Source organism: Oncorhynchus masou, chromosome 15 (assembly GCF_036934945.1).
Source record: "Oncorhynchus masou masou isolate Uvic2021 chromosome 15, UVic_Omas_1.1, whole genome shotgun sequence".
Taxonomy (NCBI): domain Eukaryota; kingdom Metazoa; phylum Chordata; class Actinopteri; order Salmoniformes; family Salmonidae; genus Oncorhynchus; species Oncorhynchus masou.
In genome coordinates, this window is record NC_088226.1 from 60251011 (window position 1) to 60270309 (window position 19299).

Consider the following 19299-nt stretch of genomic DNA (forward strand, 5'->3'; position numbering starts at 1 on the left):
TTGTCTGGTAAAGAGAGCAGAACATGACATGGGAAAAACCAGGAGGATGTTGTCTTTCAAACTAATGCCGTGCCAGAGAATGACCGAATCTGTAAAGTTGCCAGTCCCTAGAATTATTTGACGAGTGAGAGGATCTGGAGAGAAGAATACAGGTGTGCCAAGCTTGTAGTGTCATACCCAAGGAGAATTGAGGCCATAATCGATACCAAAGGTGCTTCAACAAAGTACTGAGTAAAGAGTCTGAATACTTAAAAATAAATAAATAGGCAAACATTCTAAAAACCTGTTTTTGCCTTGTCATTATGGGGTATTGTGTGTACAATGATGAGGGGGGAAAACGATTTCATCCATTTTAGAATAAGGCTGTAACATAACAAAATGTGAAAAAAGTCAAGGGGTCTGAATACTTTACAAATGCACTGTATACACTACCGGTCAAATGTTTTAGAACACCTACTCATTCAAGGGTTTCTTTATTTTTGCTATTTTCTATATTGTTGAATAATAGTGAAGACATCAAAACTATGAAATAACACATATGGAATGATGTAGTAACCTATCAAGGCACAAGCCGAGAACCAGCTGCAAACACAGGAGGCAGATGGTTGGAGTCTTACACGGAACCCAAACCGGCTGCGCGCGTGGGCCATCGTGCATAAACTTATTTTGCCCCCGCACACCAAACGCGATCACGACATGCAGATCACGACACGCCAAGAGTGTGAAAAGCTGTCATCAAGGCAAAGGGTGGCTATTTGAAGAATCTCAAATATTAAATATATTTTGATTTGTTTAACACTTTTTTTGGTTTCTACATGATTCCATGAGTTATTTCATAGTTTTGATTTCTTCACTATTACTCTGCAATGTAAAATATTAAAATATTTAAAAAATGAAAATATCAAAACAAACTCTGAACCAATTACATTAATTTGGGGACAGGTTGAAAAGCATTAAACATGTATGGCAATTTAGCTAGTTAGCTTGCACTTAATAGCTTTCGTTAATTTGTCCTATTTAGCTAGCTTGCAGTTGCTAGCCTGGGATATAAATATTGAGTTTATAAATGGTCCTGGGATATAAACATTGAGTTGTTATTTTACCTGAAATGCACAAGGACCTCTACTCCGACAATTCATCCACACATAAAACGGCCAACCGAATGTCCAGAAACTGGCAAGGGTCAAAACCGGGAAGACTATCAAAAAGAGAATAGCAAAAGGAGAACAGGAAAAACACACTTGTTGACTTGACTAACATATAAGACGAACTGGCACAGAGAGAAATGGATAAATACAATGGGGGAAATAAGCAACACCTGGAGGGGGTGGAGACAATCACAGGAACAGGTGAAACAGATCAGGGCGTGACAGTAACCGAAAAAGAGTTAAACAAATCAAAATATATTTTATATTTGAGATTCTTCAAATAGCCACCCTTTGCCTTGATGACAGCTTTGAACACTCTTGGCATTCTCTCAACCAGGAATGCATTTCAATTAACGTGTGTGCCTTGTTAAAAATGAATTTGTGGAATTGATTTCCTTCTTAATGTGTTTGAACCTATCAGTTGTGTTGTGACAAGGAAGATACAGAAGATAGCCCTATTTGGTAAAAGACCAAGTCCATATTATGGCAAGAACAGCTCAAATAAGCAAAGAGAAACGACAGTCCATCACTACTTTAAGACATGGTCAGGAATATTTCAAGAACTTTGTAAGTTTCTTCAAGTGCAGTTGCAAAAACCATCAAGTGCTATGATGAAACTGGCTCTCATGAGGACTGCCATGGGAATCGAAGACCCAGAGTTACCTCTGCTGCAGAAGATAAGTTCATTCGAGTTACCAGCCTCAAAAATTGCAGCCCAAATAAATGCTTCAGAGTTCAACAGACACATCTCAACATCAACTGTTCAGATAAGACTGTGTGAATCAGGCCTTCATGGTTGAATTGCTGCAAAGAAACCACTACTAAAGGACACCAATAAGAAGAAGAGACTTGCTTGGGAAATGTGTCCTTTGGTGTGGAGTACAAACTGGAGATGTTTAGTTCCCACCGCCGTGTCTTTCTGAGACAAGGTGTGGAAGAGCGGATGATAACTGCATGTGTATTTCCAACCGTAAAGCATGGAGAAGATGGTATGGTGTGGGGGTGCTTTGCTGGTGACACTGTGTGATTTATTTAGAAATTAATGCACACTTAACCAGCATGGCTACCATAGCATTCTGCAGCGATACTCCATCCCATCTGGTTTGGGCTTAGTGGAACTATCATCTGTTTTTCAACAGGACGATGACCCAACACAACTCCAGGCTGTGTAAGGGCTATTTTACCAAGAATGAGAGTGATGGAGTGCTGCATCAGATGACCTGGCCTCCACAACCCCCCGACCTCAACCAAATTGAGATGGTTTGGGATGAGTCGGACCGCAGAGTGAAGAAAAAGTAGCCAACAAGTGCTCAGTATATGTGGGAATTCCGTCAAGACTGTTGGAAAAGCATTCCAGGTGAAACTGGTTGAGAGAATGCCAAGAGTATGCAAAGCTGTCATCAAGGCAAAGGGTGGCTATTTGAAGAAACTCATATAAAATCTATTTTGATTTGTTTAACACTTTTTTGGTTACTACATGATTCCATATGTGTTATTTCATAGTTTTGATGTCTTCACTATTACTCTGCAATGTAGAAAATAGTACAAATATACAAAAACTCTTGAATGAATAGGTGTTCTAAAACCTTTTACCGGTAGTACAGGTATATGTGTCTTTCAAATCTTTGAATGTTCTCAAACCATTACTGTCCATGATATTGGCAAGTTACGGATTCCAAATTTGGACCATTGTGGGGATGCAGAAGGCTGCCTTCCAGATTGCAAGGCATTATTGGGAAATATTGGCTAATGGGCATGCCAAGTTACATTGTTTAAACATTTTGCACCAAATATAAATTGTGTGAGCAATAACAGGACCAAAGCGTAGTTTACATTGTTTAATGGATACAGTCGTTCCTCAATTAAAAGTTTGAACCACCAGTGGGCATCTTTGAGCACATCTACTCCATTTATTAATCAGGGCATTAGAAGCCGAGTAAAGAACACCATGCCATGCAATTGTGAATACACTTCATGATTAAAATATTTCATTATAGGCCCATTGGAATAAAAAAAAACAAAGAAGATCAAGCAAACCAAGTCCCAATTTGTGCAGAATAGTGTATGAAATATTTGGATAGTTAGGATCGGACCCTTTTTATACATTTTTTCCTAAAATAACATACCCAAATCTAAATGCCTGTAGCTCAGGACCTGAAACAAGGATATGCATATTCTTGATACCATTTGAAAGGAAACACTAAGAAGTTTTTGGAAATGTGAAATTAATATAGAATAATATAAACACATTAGATATGGTAAAAGATAATACAAAGAAAAAACATTTAGTTTCCTATTTTCTATTTTATTTTACATCATCTTTGAAATGCAAGAGAAAGGCCTATTTAGATTTTGGCCACTAGACGGCAGCAATGTATGTGCAAAGTTTTAGACTGATACAATTAACCATTGCATTACTGTTCAAAATATTGTATCAAGTCTGCCCAAATGTGCCTAATTGGTTAATTGATACATTTTCAAGTACATAACTGTGCACTCTCCTCAAACAGTAGCATGGTATTTTTTCACTGTAATAGCTACTGTAAATTGAACAGCGCAATTTAAGCTTTCTGACCATGTAAGACATGTCTATGTCCTGGGAAATGTTCTTGTTGCTTACAACATCATGCTAATCACATTAGCTCAACCATTCTGCGCAGGACACCGCTCCCTAAGGCCGACATTTGTTTCTTTTCAGTTAAATCTGGTTGTTTCAATTCAAATGTAACTAGTTACATTCTCCATTCTCTTTTTTATATTATATCCTGGCGATTATTTTTGTTGTAGCCCGTTCTCCAGTTCACAGTGCTGTATGGGTTGTGACTGACAGCTGTTATAAACTTCAGCACATTGGCACAACAAGAAGATGCCCCCACCTCTTCCGCTAATTGGGGTACTTTTGCACATTTGTTGTTGTGAGTGAGGGAAATGCTGTATATCGAGATGTCACCAAATGCTTCTTTCTATTGTTGTTATCTATTCGGTAACATTCCATAATCATTCATTCAGAAGGTGCGCTCACTTATGTCCTCACTCAGATGACTGACCGGCAACATCTATCCGTAGCCTAAACTGAATTTTCACACCTAGCCAAGCTATTAGACGATCCTTTTGTAAGTTATTGGAGGTGTGAATGTTTCTGTCCAAGAGTCTCTCTTCTGTCCAAGAGCCTCTCTTCTCTCGCACTATAGAGTCCTGCATGGGCCAAAACAAAATCCCGGAGTTGAAAGAGAACTTGGGTATTGACGCAATTGCACTTGATGTGGCCCGACGATGTTCCCGAAACAGGATACTTGTGCCTTACAGCCCATTATATATACAAAGAGTGTTGTCTCGTGGAGTGGTGCTATTCAGCACAGAGTGGGACAGTTCCCAATTCAAAACCGCAGACAACAGAAGGCCAGCCGTTCTGAAAGAATAGCCATCCGCAGGCCATGGGCCATCCGCAGGCCATGGGCCATCCGCAGGCCATGGGCCATCCGCAGGCCATAGGCCTAAACTGGTGCGGCTGGTAGAAGTTTCAGTAGGCTTATACTCAATATGTAGGATTTTTGCAGCCTATATTCGATTCCAGGAATTGTTTTTTAAGTTACAATTAAATTACGGTGTTATCTAAACTATATTGAATGTAATATATTGTTTTGTTATGTCGGCTATAGGCTTTTTGTAGGTTAAGGCTCTTTCATAGTCATTTGAGTTGTCAATATGCCACATTGCATTGTGAAAATAAAAATAAATCATTCTTAATTCATGGCATGATTTCTTTTATCCAAATGTTGAATACAGTGCAGAAAAATTCAGTCATCCAGGAAATAGGAATAATAGTCTACTGTCTGTCTAAAAACAATTAATTATTTTGTTGGGTAATGGATCATCTCAGGGAATTCATAAGAAGCGTCTTCTCTGTTCAACATAATTATTCATTCAGAATGTTAAACCCATAGGCCCGCAGTAAATTAAATTAGATTACCAGGTTCATTTTTCATTCGATTTTACTACCTACAGTATATTCAGAAGAGAGGGGGTAGCCTATTATAGCCTTTAAATGCTTGTCATTGTTGAGGAAATACGAGTGCTGTAGACTAATATGTGTGTTGGAAAAATGACAAGCTTGCATCTGATTATTCATTTTGAATAGGATTTATTTGATTTCATTCGTTTACCTTCTTTATTGTAACCACGTCACAAGTAATTGAACACACACACACTCACTCACTCACAAACAACATGAGCAGATTAACTTGGTAAACAATGTGCTTTGTTAAAGACTAAAGAAAGAATGTGTCTGTAGTTATTTATTTTGAACCAAAGCCATGAATGAGTGAGGGCTCTATTAATTTTTGTATTTTTTATTTAAAAATAGCGCCGGAAGAAATGGCAGCAGTTTTACGGGCGCCCAACCAATTGTGTTATTATGTGTTTTTTTTCGCGTATTTGTAATTTATTTTGTACGTATTTTACGGCAGAAAAGAGCTTCTGGATATCAGGACAGCGATCACTCACCTCGGATTAGACAACGATTTTTTTCAACAACAAGCAAGACTCACATGATATTCTCCAAACACCTGGCAGGGCCGAAATCCCGTTTATTCGCAAGAGGAAGCGACGCAGTTACAGAGGACGAAGAGCCAACTGCCTTGTCAGGACCCGCAGAAGGCGAGTAGGAAAGTTGCAGTTACCGTCAATATTACTCGCCAACGTGCAATCATTGGGAAAAAAATAGACGAGGTGCAATCACGAATATCCTACCAATGGGACATCAAAACTGTAATGTCCTATGTTTCATGGAATCGTGGCTGAATGACGACATGGATATTCAGCTAGCGGGATATACTCTGCACCGGCAGGATAGAACAGCACACACCGTTAAAACGAGGGGGGGCGGAGAGAGTTCTTAGCTATACTTTTCGTGGCTATTTACCACCACAAACAGATGCTGGCACGAAGACCACACAATTTTATTTGTCACATGCGCCTAATACAACAGGTGTAGAATTTACAGTGAAATGCTTACTTACAGGCCCTTAACCAACAAAGCTTTAAGACGTTTTAAGAAAAATAAGTGTTTTAAGTAAAATATAGATAAGTAAAAAATAGAAAATAAAAGTAACAAATAAGTTAACAGCAGGAGTAAAATGGCAATAGTGAGGCTATATACAGGGGGTACCGGTACAGAGTCAATGTGCGGGGGCACTGGGTAGTTCAGGTAATTGAGGTAAAATGTACATGTAAGTAGAGTTAAAGTGACTATGCATAGATAATAAATAGAGAATAGTAGCAGCATACAAGAAGGATCTGGGGAGCCCTTTGATTAGCTGTTCAGGAGTCCTATGGCGTGGGGTGTTTAAAGCTGTTAGGAAGCCTTTTGGACCTAAACTTGGCACTCCAGTACCGCTTGCCGTGCGGTAGCAGAGAGATCCGTCTTTGACTAGGGTGTCTGGGCCTTCCCCTGACACCACCTGGTAAAGAGATCCAGGATGGCAGGAAGCTTGGCCCCAGTGATGTACTGGGCCGTACGCTCTACCCTCTGTAGTGCCTTGCGGTCGGAGGCCAAGCAGTTGCAATACCAGGCAGCTAATCTGAAAACAAGGCTCCCTAAACCTTATCAGCATATCGAATGTGCGACCCGGAATGGCAGCATTCTGGATCATTGCTACTCTATTCCCTCCGCAAGGCAATCAAACAAGCTAAGCATCAGTATAGAGACAAAGTAGAGTCGCAATTCTACGGCTTAGAGACGAGACATATGTGGCAGGGTCTACATCACGGATTACGTATTACAGAAAGAAAATCATCCCCGTCGCGGACACCGATGTCTTGTTCCCAGACAAACCAAACAACTTCTTTGCTCGCTTTGAGGACAATACAGTGCCACTGACATGGCCCGCTACCAAAACCTGCGGGCTCTCCTTCACCGCAGCCAATGTGAGTAAAACATTTAATCTGTTAACCCTCGCAAGGCTGCCGGCCCAGACGGCATCTCTAGCCGCGTCCTCAGAGCATGCGCAGACCAGCTGGCTGGTGTGTTTACGGATATATTCAATCAATCCCTAGCTTGGTCTGCTGTTCCCACATGCTTCAAGAGGGCCACCATTGTTCCTGTTCCCAAGAAAGCTAAGGTAACTGAGCTAAATGACTATCGCCCCGTAGCACTCACTTCCATCATCATGAAGTGCTTTGAGAGACTAGTCAAGGATCATATCACCACCACCCTACCTGACACCCTAGACCCTCTCCAATCTGCTTACTGCCCCAATAGGTCCACAGACGACGCAATCGTTATCACACTGTACACTGCCTTCACCCATCTGGACAAGAGGAATACCTATGTGAGAATGCTGTTCATCGACTACAGTTCAGCATTTAACACCATAATACCCTCCAAACTCTTCATCAAGCTCGAGACCCTGGGTCTCAACCCCGCCCTGTGCAACTGTGTCCTGGACTTTCTGATGGGCCACCCCAGGTGGTGAGGGTAGGTAACAACATCTCCACCCCACTGATCCTCAACACTGGGGCCCCACAAGGGTGCGTTCTGAGCCCTCTCCTGTACTCCCTGTTCACCCACGACTGCGTGGCCACGCACGCCTCCAACTCAATCATCAAGTTTGCAGACGACACTACAGTGGTAGGCTTGATTACCAACAACAACGAGATGGCCTACAGGGAGGAGGTGAGGGCCCTCGGAGTGTGGTGTCAGGAAAATAACCTCACACTCAACGTCACCAAAACAAAGGAGATGATCGTGGACTTCAGGAAAGAGCAGAGGGAGCACCCCCCCTATCCACATCGATGGGACAGTAGTGGAGAGAGTAGAAAGTTTTAAGTTATTTGGCTTACACATCACGGACAAACTGAAATGGTCCACCCACACAGACAGCATGGTGAAGAAGGCACAACAGCGTCTCTTCAACCTCAGGAGGCTGAAGAAATTTGTCTTATCACCAAAAACACTCACAAACTTTTACAGATGCACAATCAAGAGCATCCTGTCTGGTTGTATCACCGCCTGGTACAGCAACTGCTCCGCCCATAACCGTAAGGCTCTCCAGAGGGCAGTGAGGTCTGCACAACACATCACCGGGGGCAAATTACCTGCCCTCCAGGACACCTACACCACCTGATGTCACAGGAAGGCCAAAAAGATCATCAAGGACAACAACCACCCGAGCCACTGCCTGTTCACCCCGCTATCATCCAGAAGGCGAGGTCAGTACAGGTGCATAAAAGCAGGGACCGAGAGACTGAAAAACAGCTTCTATCACAAGGCCATCAGACTGTTAAACAGCCATCACTAACATTGAGTGGCTGCTGCCAACATACTGAGTCAAATCTCTAGCCACTTTAATAATTGAAAATTGGATGTAATAAATGTATTACTAGTCACTTTAAACAATGCCACTTTATATAGTGTGTACATAACCTACATTACTCATCTCATATGTATATACTGTACTCTATACCATCTACTGCATCTTGCCTATGCCCCATGGCCTTCGCTCATCCATATATTTACATGTACATATTCTTATTCATTCCTTTACACTTGTGTGTATAAGGTAGTTGTTGTGAAATTGTTAGATTACTTGTTAGATATTACTGCGTGGTCGAAACTCGAAGCACAAGCAGAACATCTGCTAACCATGTGTATGTGACAAATAAAATTTGGTTTGATTTGATGCACCCCTTCAGGTGTTGACCTTACCGTGAAATGCTTACCTACAAGCCCTTAACCACCAATGCAGTTTAAGAAAATATTTACAAAATAAAGTAAAAAATAATAATACATGTTTTTTGTCCTGCATTTGGAGTTCTTAAAATTAATTGAATGACATATACATTATATTGGAAAAGTAATGCATCTTTTCGAGTAGGCTATGTTTGCTTGGCTTCGGTGTGTGGCTGAGTGGAGACTCAGAACAGAAACAAATTAAATTGTGTAGTGTGCCACACCCTTCATTGGTGTGTGTGAACCCCCACCCACCCACACACCCAACTGCTTGTGCCTGTGTGTCTACAGGGAGCATTGGTTGTGTAGTGTCACACCCTCCATTGGTATGTGTGACCCCACCCCAATAATTGCTTGTGCCTGTGTGTCTACAGAGAACATTGGCTAAAGCCTATAGGTCTAAAAGTATATCCACAGTTGGGACATGTATACTTTTTAAAATTATTTGAGATGGAATTCACATTCAGCCAAGAGCCAATACATTTTATTTCTCTGTCCCCTCACTGCATTAAGAAGACATTGTCTGCTTCATATAAGGCTTTAGTTTAGGAAGGTCAAAAAAATATGATACTAAGAAAATGTATGGCAAAAGAACAGAACAGCATGTTTTGAGTTTTTATTTATCTGTGCTTAGTAGCCGAGGCTATATGTCTGCGCCATCAATGCGTTCATTTAGCGGACATCACTTGCGTATATTCAGTCAACACACATACAGTTGAAGTCGGAAGTTTACATACACTTTGGTTGGAGTCATTAAAACTTGTTTTTCAACCACTCCACGAATTTCTTGTTAACAAACAACAGTTTTGGCAAGTCGGTTAGGACATCTACCTTGTGCATTACACAATTAATTTAGCCAACAATTGTTAACATACAGATATTTCATTTATAACTCACTGTATCACAATTCCAGTGGGTCAGAAATTTACATACACTAAGTTGACTGTGCCTTTAAACAGCTTGGAAAATTCCAGAAAATGATGTCATGGCTTTAGAAGCTTCTGACAGGCTAATTGACATAATTTGAGTCAATTGGAGGTGTACCTGTGGATGTATTTCAAGGCCTACCTTCAATCTCACTGCCTCTTTGCTTGACATCATGGGAAAATCAAAAGAAATAAGCCAAGACCTCAGACAAAAATGGTAGACCTCCACAAGTCTGGATCATCCTTGGGAGCAATTTTTAAACGCTTGAAGGTACCATGTTCATCTGTAAAAATAATAGCACGCAAGTATAAACACCATGGGACCACACAGCCATCATACCGCTCAGGTACTTTGGTGCGAAAAGTTTAAATCAATCCCAGAACAACAGCAAAGGACCTTGTGAAGATGCTGGAGGAAACAGGTACAAAAGTATCTATATCCACAGTAAAATTAGTCCTATATCGACATAACCTGAAATGCCGCTCAGCAAGGAAGAAGCCACTGCTCCAAAACCACCATAAGAAAGCCAGACTAGGGTTTGCAGCTGCACATGGGGACAAAGATCGTATTGTAGAACTGTTTGGCCATAATGATCATCATTTTGTTTGGAGGAAAAAGGGGGAGGCTTGCAACTGAAGAACACCATCCCAACCGTGAAGCACAGGGGTGGCAGCATCATGTTGTGGGGATGCTGTGCTGCAGGAGGGACTGGTGCACTTCACAAAATAGATGGCATCATGATGCAGGAAAATTATGTGGATATATTGAAGCAACATCTCAAGTCATCAGTCAGGAAGTTAAAACTTGGTCGCAAATGGGTCTTCCAAATGGACAATGACCCCAAGCATACTACCAAAGTTGTGGCAAAATGGCTTAAGGACAACAAAGTTAAGGTATTAGAGTGGCCATCACAAAGCCCTGACCTCAGTCCTATAGAAAATTTGTGTGCAGAACTGAAAAAGCGTGTGTGAGCAAGGAAGCCTACAAACCATTGAGTACATTGCTAGATAAATTAAGTTATTGTTGGTGTATAATGAGTTGAGGTGATCTGTAGAATTGAGAGATATTGTTGTAATTTATTTGATTTTTGAATAGCCTGGGCCAGGGCCTCCAGGAACTTGTAAAATTTGCAGATGTGAGATGGGGTCACCGAGCCTGCTACTTGTACTTATTCCGAACGGAACTGAGCAGGTATTGCCTCAGTGTTGAGGATCAGCAGGGTGGAGATGTTGTTGCCTACCCTCACCACCTGGGGGCGGCCCGTGAGGAAGTCCAGGACCCAGTTGTATAGGGCGAGATCGAGACCCAGGGTCTCGAGCTTGATGACGAGTTTGGAGGGTACTATGGTGTTAAATGCTGAGCTGTAGTCGATGAACAGCATTCTCACATAGGTATTCCTCTTGTCCAGATGGATTAGGGCAGTGTGCAGTGTGATTGCGATTGCATTGTCTGTGGACCTATTGGGGCAGTAAGCAAATTGGAGTGGGTCTAGGTTGTCAGGTAGGGTGGAGGTGATATGGTCCTTGACTAGTCTCTCAAAGCACTTCATGATGACGGAAGTGAGTGCTAGTCATTTAGCTCAGTTACCTTAGCTTTCTTGGGAACAGCCCTCTTGAAGCATGTGGGGACATCAGACTGGGATAAGGATTGATTGAACATGTCCGTAAACACACCAGCCAGATGGTCTGCGCATGCTCTGAGGACGCGGCTGGGGATGCCGCCTGGGCCTGGAGCCTTGTGAGGGTTGACACGTTTAAATGTTTTGCTCACGTCGGCTGCAGTGAAGGAAAGCCCGCAGGTTTTGATAGTGGGCTGTGTCAATGGTACTGTATTGTCCTCAAAGCGAGCAAATAAGTTGTTTAGTCTGTCTGGGGGCAAGACATCCTGGTCCGCGATGGGGCTGGTTTTCCTTTTGTAGTCCGTGATTGACTGTAGACCCTGGTCATGTTTCTGGTCACCTTGCACTGATTAAAAGCAGTGGTTCACGCTTTCAGTTTTGCGCAAACGCTGCCATCAATCCACGGTTTCTGGTTTGGGAATGTTTTAATAGACGCTGTGGGGACGACATTACCGATGCACTTGCTAATAAACTCGCTCACCGACTCAGCGTATTCATCAATGTTGTTGTTTGCCGCAATGCGGAACATATCCCAGTCCGCGTGATCGAATCAATCTTGAAGAGTTGAATCTGATTGGTTGGGCCAGCATTGAACAGACCTGAGCGCAATCATCTTGGTAGCTCAACCATCTTCATGAGGTAGTCACCTGGAATGCATTTCATTTAACAGGAGTGCCTTGTTAAAAGTTAATTTGTAGAATTTCTTTCCTTCTTAATGCATTTGAGCGAATAAGTTGTGTTGTGACAAGGTATGGATGGTATACAGAAGATGGCCCTATTTGGTAAAAGACCAAGTTCATATTATGGTAAGAACAGCTCAAATAAGCAAAGAGAAATGACAGTCCATCATTACTTTAAGACATGAAGGTCAGTCAATGCGGAACATTTCAAGAACTTTGAAAGTTTCTTCAAGTGTAGTTGCAAAAACCATCAAAAACCTCTCTTGAGGCCCGCCACAGGAAAGGAAGACCCAGAGTTACCTCTGGTGCAGACGATAAGATTATTAGACCAACCAGACTCAGAAATTGCAGCCCTAATAAATTTAATCACAGAGTTCAAGTAACAGACACATCTCAACATCAACTGTTCAGAGGAGACGGTGTGAATCATGCATTCATGGTGGAATTGCTGCAAAGAAACCACTACTAAAGGAAACCAATAAGAAGAGACTTGCTTGGGCCAAAAAACAGGAGCAATGGACATGAGACTGGTGGAAATCTGTCCTTTGGTCTGATGAGTCCAAATTTAAGATTATTGGTTCCAACCGTCGTGTCTTTGTGAGACGCAGAGTAGATGAACGGATGATCTCCGCATGTGTGGTTCCCACCGTGAATTATGGAGGAGGAGGTGTGGTGGTGACATTATCTGTGATTTATTTAGAATTCAAAGCAAACTTAACCAGCATGGCTACCACAGCATTCTGCAGCGATACTCCATCCCATCTGGTTTGCACTTAGTGTGACTATAATTTGTTTTTCAACAGGACAATGACCCAACGCACATCCAGGCTGTGTAAGGGCTGTTTGACCTAGAAGGAGAATGATGGAGTGCTGTATCAGATGACCTGGCCTCCACAATCACCCGACCTCATCCCAATTGAGATGGTTAGGGATGAGTTGGACTGCAGAGTGAAGGAAAAGCAGCCAACAAGTGTTCAGCATATGTTGGAACTCCTTCAAGACCTTTGGAAAGGCATTCCAGGTGAAGCTGGTTGAGAGAACCTGAAGAGTGTGCAAAGCTGTCATCAAGGCAAAGGGTGGCTACTTTGAAGAATCTCAAATATGAAATATATTTTGATTTGTTAAACACTTTTTTGGTTATTACAGGATTACATATGATTTGTTATTTAATAGTTTTGATGTCTTCACTATTATTCTACAATGGTAGAAAATTGTAAAAATAAGAAAAACCCTTGAATGAGTTGGTGTGTCTAAACTTTTGACTGGTGCTGTAAGTATTCGGACGCTTTACGCAGTACTTTGTTGAAGCACCTTAGGCAGCGATTACAGCCTCGAGTCGTCTTGGTTATGACACTACAAGCTTGGCACACCTGTATTTGGCGGGTTTCTCCCATTCTTCTCTGCAGAGCCTCTCAAGCTCTATCAGGTTTGAATGGGAGCGTTGCTGCTCAGCTATTTTCAGGTCTTTCCAGTGATGTTAGACCTGGTTCAAGTCCGGGCTCTGGCTGGCCCACTTAAGGACATTCAGAGACTTGTCCCGAAGCCACTCCTACATAGAAACATCTCGAGAATGATCAATGGAAACAGGATGCACTTGAGCTCAAGTTCGACTCTCATGGCAAAGGGTCTGCATACTTATTTAAATGAGGTATTTTTGTTTTGGATTTTTAATACATTTGCAAAAACATTTTTTTTCGCTTTGTCATTATGGGGTATTGTGTGCAGATTGATGATGATTTTTAAAATATTTTTAATATATTTTAGAATACAGCTGTTATGTAACAAAATGCGGAACAAGTCAAGGGTTCTGAATATTTTCCGAAGGCACTGTGTAGTATTTTCATCATATTAATTAGTCCCTTTGAATGTTTTGGTACACCCACTGGAGAGCTCTTCTTTGTCTACACCCATTCAGCATCGTTCACACCCTCTTAAGCTATATCCCCGCCTGTCAACTCAGAGCGCTGTCAGATTGTCTGTTCATAAATTGAGAGTGTTTCACTCTTGGAGCGTTCAGAGCGCACACTGAATGCCCTGGCCAGGGAGTAGGGTTGTTCCGAGCGTTATGTCCTAACAACAGCAGTCAAGCATCCAAGCTAACTGGTTAACGTTAGCTAGCTTGTTAGCTACTTCCAGACACAAATGAGAGAACAGCTCACTCTGACCATTTTACTCACCCTAGCAGAGCTGGTTAGGCTGTTTTTATCTTATCCAGAGTGTTGGTGCCTGTAACTGTGCTGCTGGCAACAATTTAATTATGCTTTTTTGTCGCCTTTTACTGACACCAGCCATATTCAATGGGTGTTGAGTGTTCATAAATTAATGAGTTATTCTGCACTCTGGCACACTCATACCAGAGTGCTCTGAAATCGGAGTAGATAGCCAGAGCGAATTTAACAGCTACGTCTATCAACAGTTGTTGCATTGACATCATGAACATCCTTTTGAAATGGTTCCTTGCATAGTGGAGTCTTCTGTTAAAACATGTAGCTAGCTGGCTAAACAATAAACCATAACCCCAACTCACGACATTATTACCCTGCATGAATCTGCAGGTAGCTAACCAACCAGGTTCAATGTCAGCTAACTAACATTAAGCTATAACTAGCAATACAAATGGCTCTGAGATACGAATAATATTACTACACAGAGAATACAAGTAACGTTAGCCAGCGAGCCAGCTAGCCAACATTAGCTAGCTAGCTAACAGTACACTTGAAATGAAAACAACTTTCTGACAAAATTAGAAACATGTAATATCTGAAAATATAGCTATCTTAACTATATACATGGTTGGACGCTTCTCCCTTGGTTTAAATATGTAATCTGGAGACAGGTGTTTTTAGCTATCACACTCTAATTCCACTGATTTCAAAACTCGATCTCTCGGTAAGTCCAGCCCACTCATTATCTCAGCCAATCAAGGCTAGTGGGAAGGTTTTCTGTGGCTAAATGAACTAGGCACCTAATTTAACAATTTTATTCGTATTTACAGATGACATACAAGTTTTGTTATTAAGGCACATGAAGGTTCAAATGTTCAAGAAGGCATTTCTGCCAAAAAATGCATTTTGATTTTAAAAGAAAGTTTACCTTCAAATGAATCTCCTGTGAAGTAGTAACACGCGACATACGCCAAGTTTCCTGAAACGAGTCACATTTGAAATTGATTTCAAGAATCAAATCAAAGTATATTTTGTGTGACATGCACCGAATACAACAGGTCTCGACTCGAATGCAGTTTTAAGAAAAATAAGTGTTAAGAAAGCATTTACTAAAATAAACTGAACTAAGAAATAAAACAAAGAAAAAAGAGAAAGAAAAAATTAGAAAAATAAATGATTAAAGAGCAACAATAAAATAACAACAAATTAACACTACATACTGTCCCAACCAGGTAATTTGCCTGCTCATGTTATCCAATGCCCTCATGAGTTCATGGAGACAGGTATGGGCTCCCAGGAAGCCGGCTTCCACAGTTGAGAGAAGAGGAGTTCTTATTTCTTTTAAAAAAGGACTCGATCTGGCTTGGTGTGGATTTACAATCAGAAGTGTACAATTCTTTATAGAAACTGAAGAATCTTTGGTTGATTCATTTGGGTTCTGATAGTAATTCACCTGATTCAGATTCAATAGCTTGTTAGCCAGTAGATGACTGGGTCAATTACCATGGAAGTAATGGTTGAGTCTAACTCGATGGATTGCAAATGATGTTCTCTGTCTTATCAATAGATTTAGTTCTGTCTTGACTTTCAAGTGAGGAGTCACTACATGATCTCAAAAAAGTGTTTGTTGAGAACGTTCTAACGTTGTTAACAACTTTTCCTATTCTGATATCTTCTTTAATTGTGATTTGTTCAGCCCAGATGCAAATGCAGTTGCTTTGTTTTTAATAAAACCTTTAATGGCGTGCAATAAAATCTGAGGATCGTCGACTGAATTTTTGTTAATCATTATGAATTCATTCAATTCCGTTTCAAATTCTTCACAGAAAATATGATTTTGTAGTAAGTGACATTAAAGCACCATCTTGTGGCTCTTTTAGGATATTCTGATATATGTATCTGGCCGTAATAAGCATGATAATCAGACAGGCTCATATGATGAATTTCCATTTTCTTGATTAAATTAAATAGAGGAGTAGATAAGAGTACGAAATCGATTCTGGAGAATGTTTTGTGCCAGTTTGAATAGAAAGTGTACTCTTTTGCTCTAGGGCTATGAGCTCACCAAGCATCAATGAGGTTGTAATCAGAGAGTACATGTTGGAGAACCTTGGTTTCCTGTAGATTGTAGTTGGTCTTATTAGATTTGTCCCGCATGTCCAGAATGGCATTCATGTCTGTTCCAATAACCAGCTGGATTTCAGTTAATTCCAACAACATGCTGTTCAGAGAATCATACAACTTAGGATCATATGAATTTGGAGCATACACATTAATAAAGGTCATTTTCTTTCCATTATGGATACATTTAAAACCTCTTAGGGATCCCTTACGGCTAGAATCCCGTTACTGGGATTGATTTGACAACATCCGGTAAATTGCAAAACACTAGAGTCCACCTGAGTGACACTTTGAAAGAATATGAATACTTTTTCATTTTTCAAAAAACAAAACATCGAACAATTTCGAAAGACTGTTGACATCTAATGGAAGCCATAGGAACTGCAATATGGGTCCTAATAATGAGGCTTTCCCATAGAAAAGCATTGGAAAATCCAATGACCTCAACAACAACAAAAAATTCCTGGATGGATTGTCCTCTGGGTTTCGCCTGCCAAATCTGTTCTGTTATACTCACAGACATTATTTTAACAGTTTTAAAAACGTTAGTGTGTTTTCTATCCAATACTACCATGCATATGCATATCCTAGCTTCTGGGCCTGAGTAACAGGAAGTTTACTTTGGGCACCTCAGTCATCCAAACATGCCTTTACCAAGGACTGTCACACCATGACCATAGTTTGCTTTGTATGTTTCTATGTTTTGGTTGGTCAGGGTGTGAGCTGAGTGGGCATTCTATGTTACATGTCTAGTTTGTCTAGTTCTATGTTTGGCCTGACATGGTTCTCAATCAGAGGCAGGTGTTAGTCATTGTCTCTGATTGTGAACCATATTGAGGTAGCCTGTTTGGTGTTGGGTTTTGTGGGTGGTTGTTCCTGTTCCTGTCTTGTGTTAGTTTGCACCAGTTTAGGCTGTTTCGGTTTTCACGTTACGTTTATTGTTATTGTATTGATTCGTGTTTCCTTTGTTTCATTAAACATGAATCTCAATAGCCACGCCGCATTTTGGTCCGACTCTCCTTCGCATAAAGAAAACCGTTACAAGGACTGTGATTTTGAGTTTCTTATGTATCATTATAATTACACCCGTAGTTTTGTTTGGGGCTGATGAAAAAGCAGCTAGTTTGCAGAAATGGTTTTCTATTCCATGTGCGTCATTTTGTGTGTTTCTTGGAGCTATTCTATATGGTTTCTTGCTAGAATAGTATGACAGCTGGGACGTTTGACAGGAATATTTAGGCCTTTCAAATTTCACGAGAGAATAGTTAGTGTTGCCATTGTTTTTCTAAAATGTAATTGTTATCTTTAGTGTTGATAAGCCCATGGACGTAAAATAAAAAGCAGGACCCATAGGGAAATCTCCCCACCCAGAAGACGCTCTCTATAAACCATTCCCCTTCCCCCTACTCCCTAGCCTCCAGCCCTCCCTCCCCAGTTCCCCTCGCCCTGCACTATAATTACATGGTTGTAGTATAACAGCTAGTGGCAGCCTTACATATGAAATTCCTTAAGCAGCATATTTTTGGTATTAAGGTATACATAAAAATAATAATAATTAAACAAAATAAGTAACCAATTCAGACCTTTTACAATTAAGTTAGCAGACTTGAAGAGTAAGGGTGGGTAATGAAGAAAAAAATATGAAAATTATAACAAGAAGAAACTATGTGAGATATGCAATTCTAATGCCTAAACAGTCAAAAATAGGATAGCTGTAGGATCCATATGTTGTCCATTGTTCATTAATTTGCATGGTGTCATCACTGTGTAAATGTCCTGGACCATAGGCAATATAATGACAACAAGTTCAATGCTCAGCAATAATAGTATTATTGTTCCTTATACCCAAACATGAGAGGTCTCCTCATCATTGTCTTATGCTGAGGGCAGCATACAATTGTAACCATAGGTTAGGCAGCATGATTGTGCATGGATAGCATACCAGAGTAAAGAGCCAGTCATGGGGTTCCATCTGTTGGCTTGTCCCCTTGTGTGTTGGGTTTGATGTGCTTCTCCAAGAAGTCTTGAGCTTCCTTGGCAGTGGAAAACGTGTTGCTTGGTGGATGAAGCCGCATCTCAGGTTTAGCTGGCGTAGCTGGGATCTCACCTCGTTGTAGGTCTTCTGCTGTTTTAGCAGTTCAGCACTCAGGTCTGGGTAGATGCTGATCTTCTTCCTTCAATAAGTCAGATGCCCGGATTCCGCTGCAAGACGAACAATTCGCTGCTTGACTTCAAAGCTGTGGATCCAACAATCATACAACGTGGAGTTGACCCGTGCAATGTGCAATGTTAATCAGCAGCATGGGATCCAGCAGCTCCTGTCCGAACAGTTCATAGAAAATATTAATCATAAAGGAAGTTGGGTTGCCTGCTTCCATGCTAGTTTCAAGTCCTGTGATTTTCAAATGATTATGTTTCTCTTTTAGGATTTTGATTTTCCCTTTTAACTTACTGTTTCCAGGTCATGGATAAAGATGGTGCCGAAGAACACGGCTGATGTTTTACAGATTTTTTTTCTTGTTTTTTTCTTATTTTGTAACTTATTGTGTACACAATGTTGTTGCTACCGTATCTTATGACCGAAAATAACTTCTAGACTTCAGAAAAGCGATTACTCACCGCGGACTGGAAGAAACTTTTTCCTTTAACAAGTCTGACTAGAAGGATATCCTGCTTTCACTGGAACAGGCCTAGATCCACGCATTTTTCGTGAAGAAAAGACGCCGGAAAAGGAGACGCAGATCGGGGATCTCCTGAATGTGCAATCGTTAGAAAATAAAATTGATGACCTACTATTACGATTATCCTACCAACAGGACATTAAAAACTGTAACATCTTATGTTTGGCCGAGACGTGGCTGAACGAAGAAATGGACAATATAGAGCTGGCGGGATTTTCCATTCACCAGCA

At 41.0% G+C, this 19299-nt stretch overlaps 1 protein-coding gene across 2 annotated transcripts in view; it reads left to right on the plus strand.

Annotated features, from left to right (window-relative positions):
- Window positions 1-19299, plus strand: part of LOC135556569 (sodium- and chloride-dependent GABA transporter 2-like) — a 72493-nt gene that overhangs the window by 38340 nt on the left and 14854 nt on the right. The window lies entirely within an intron of this gene.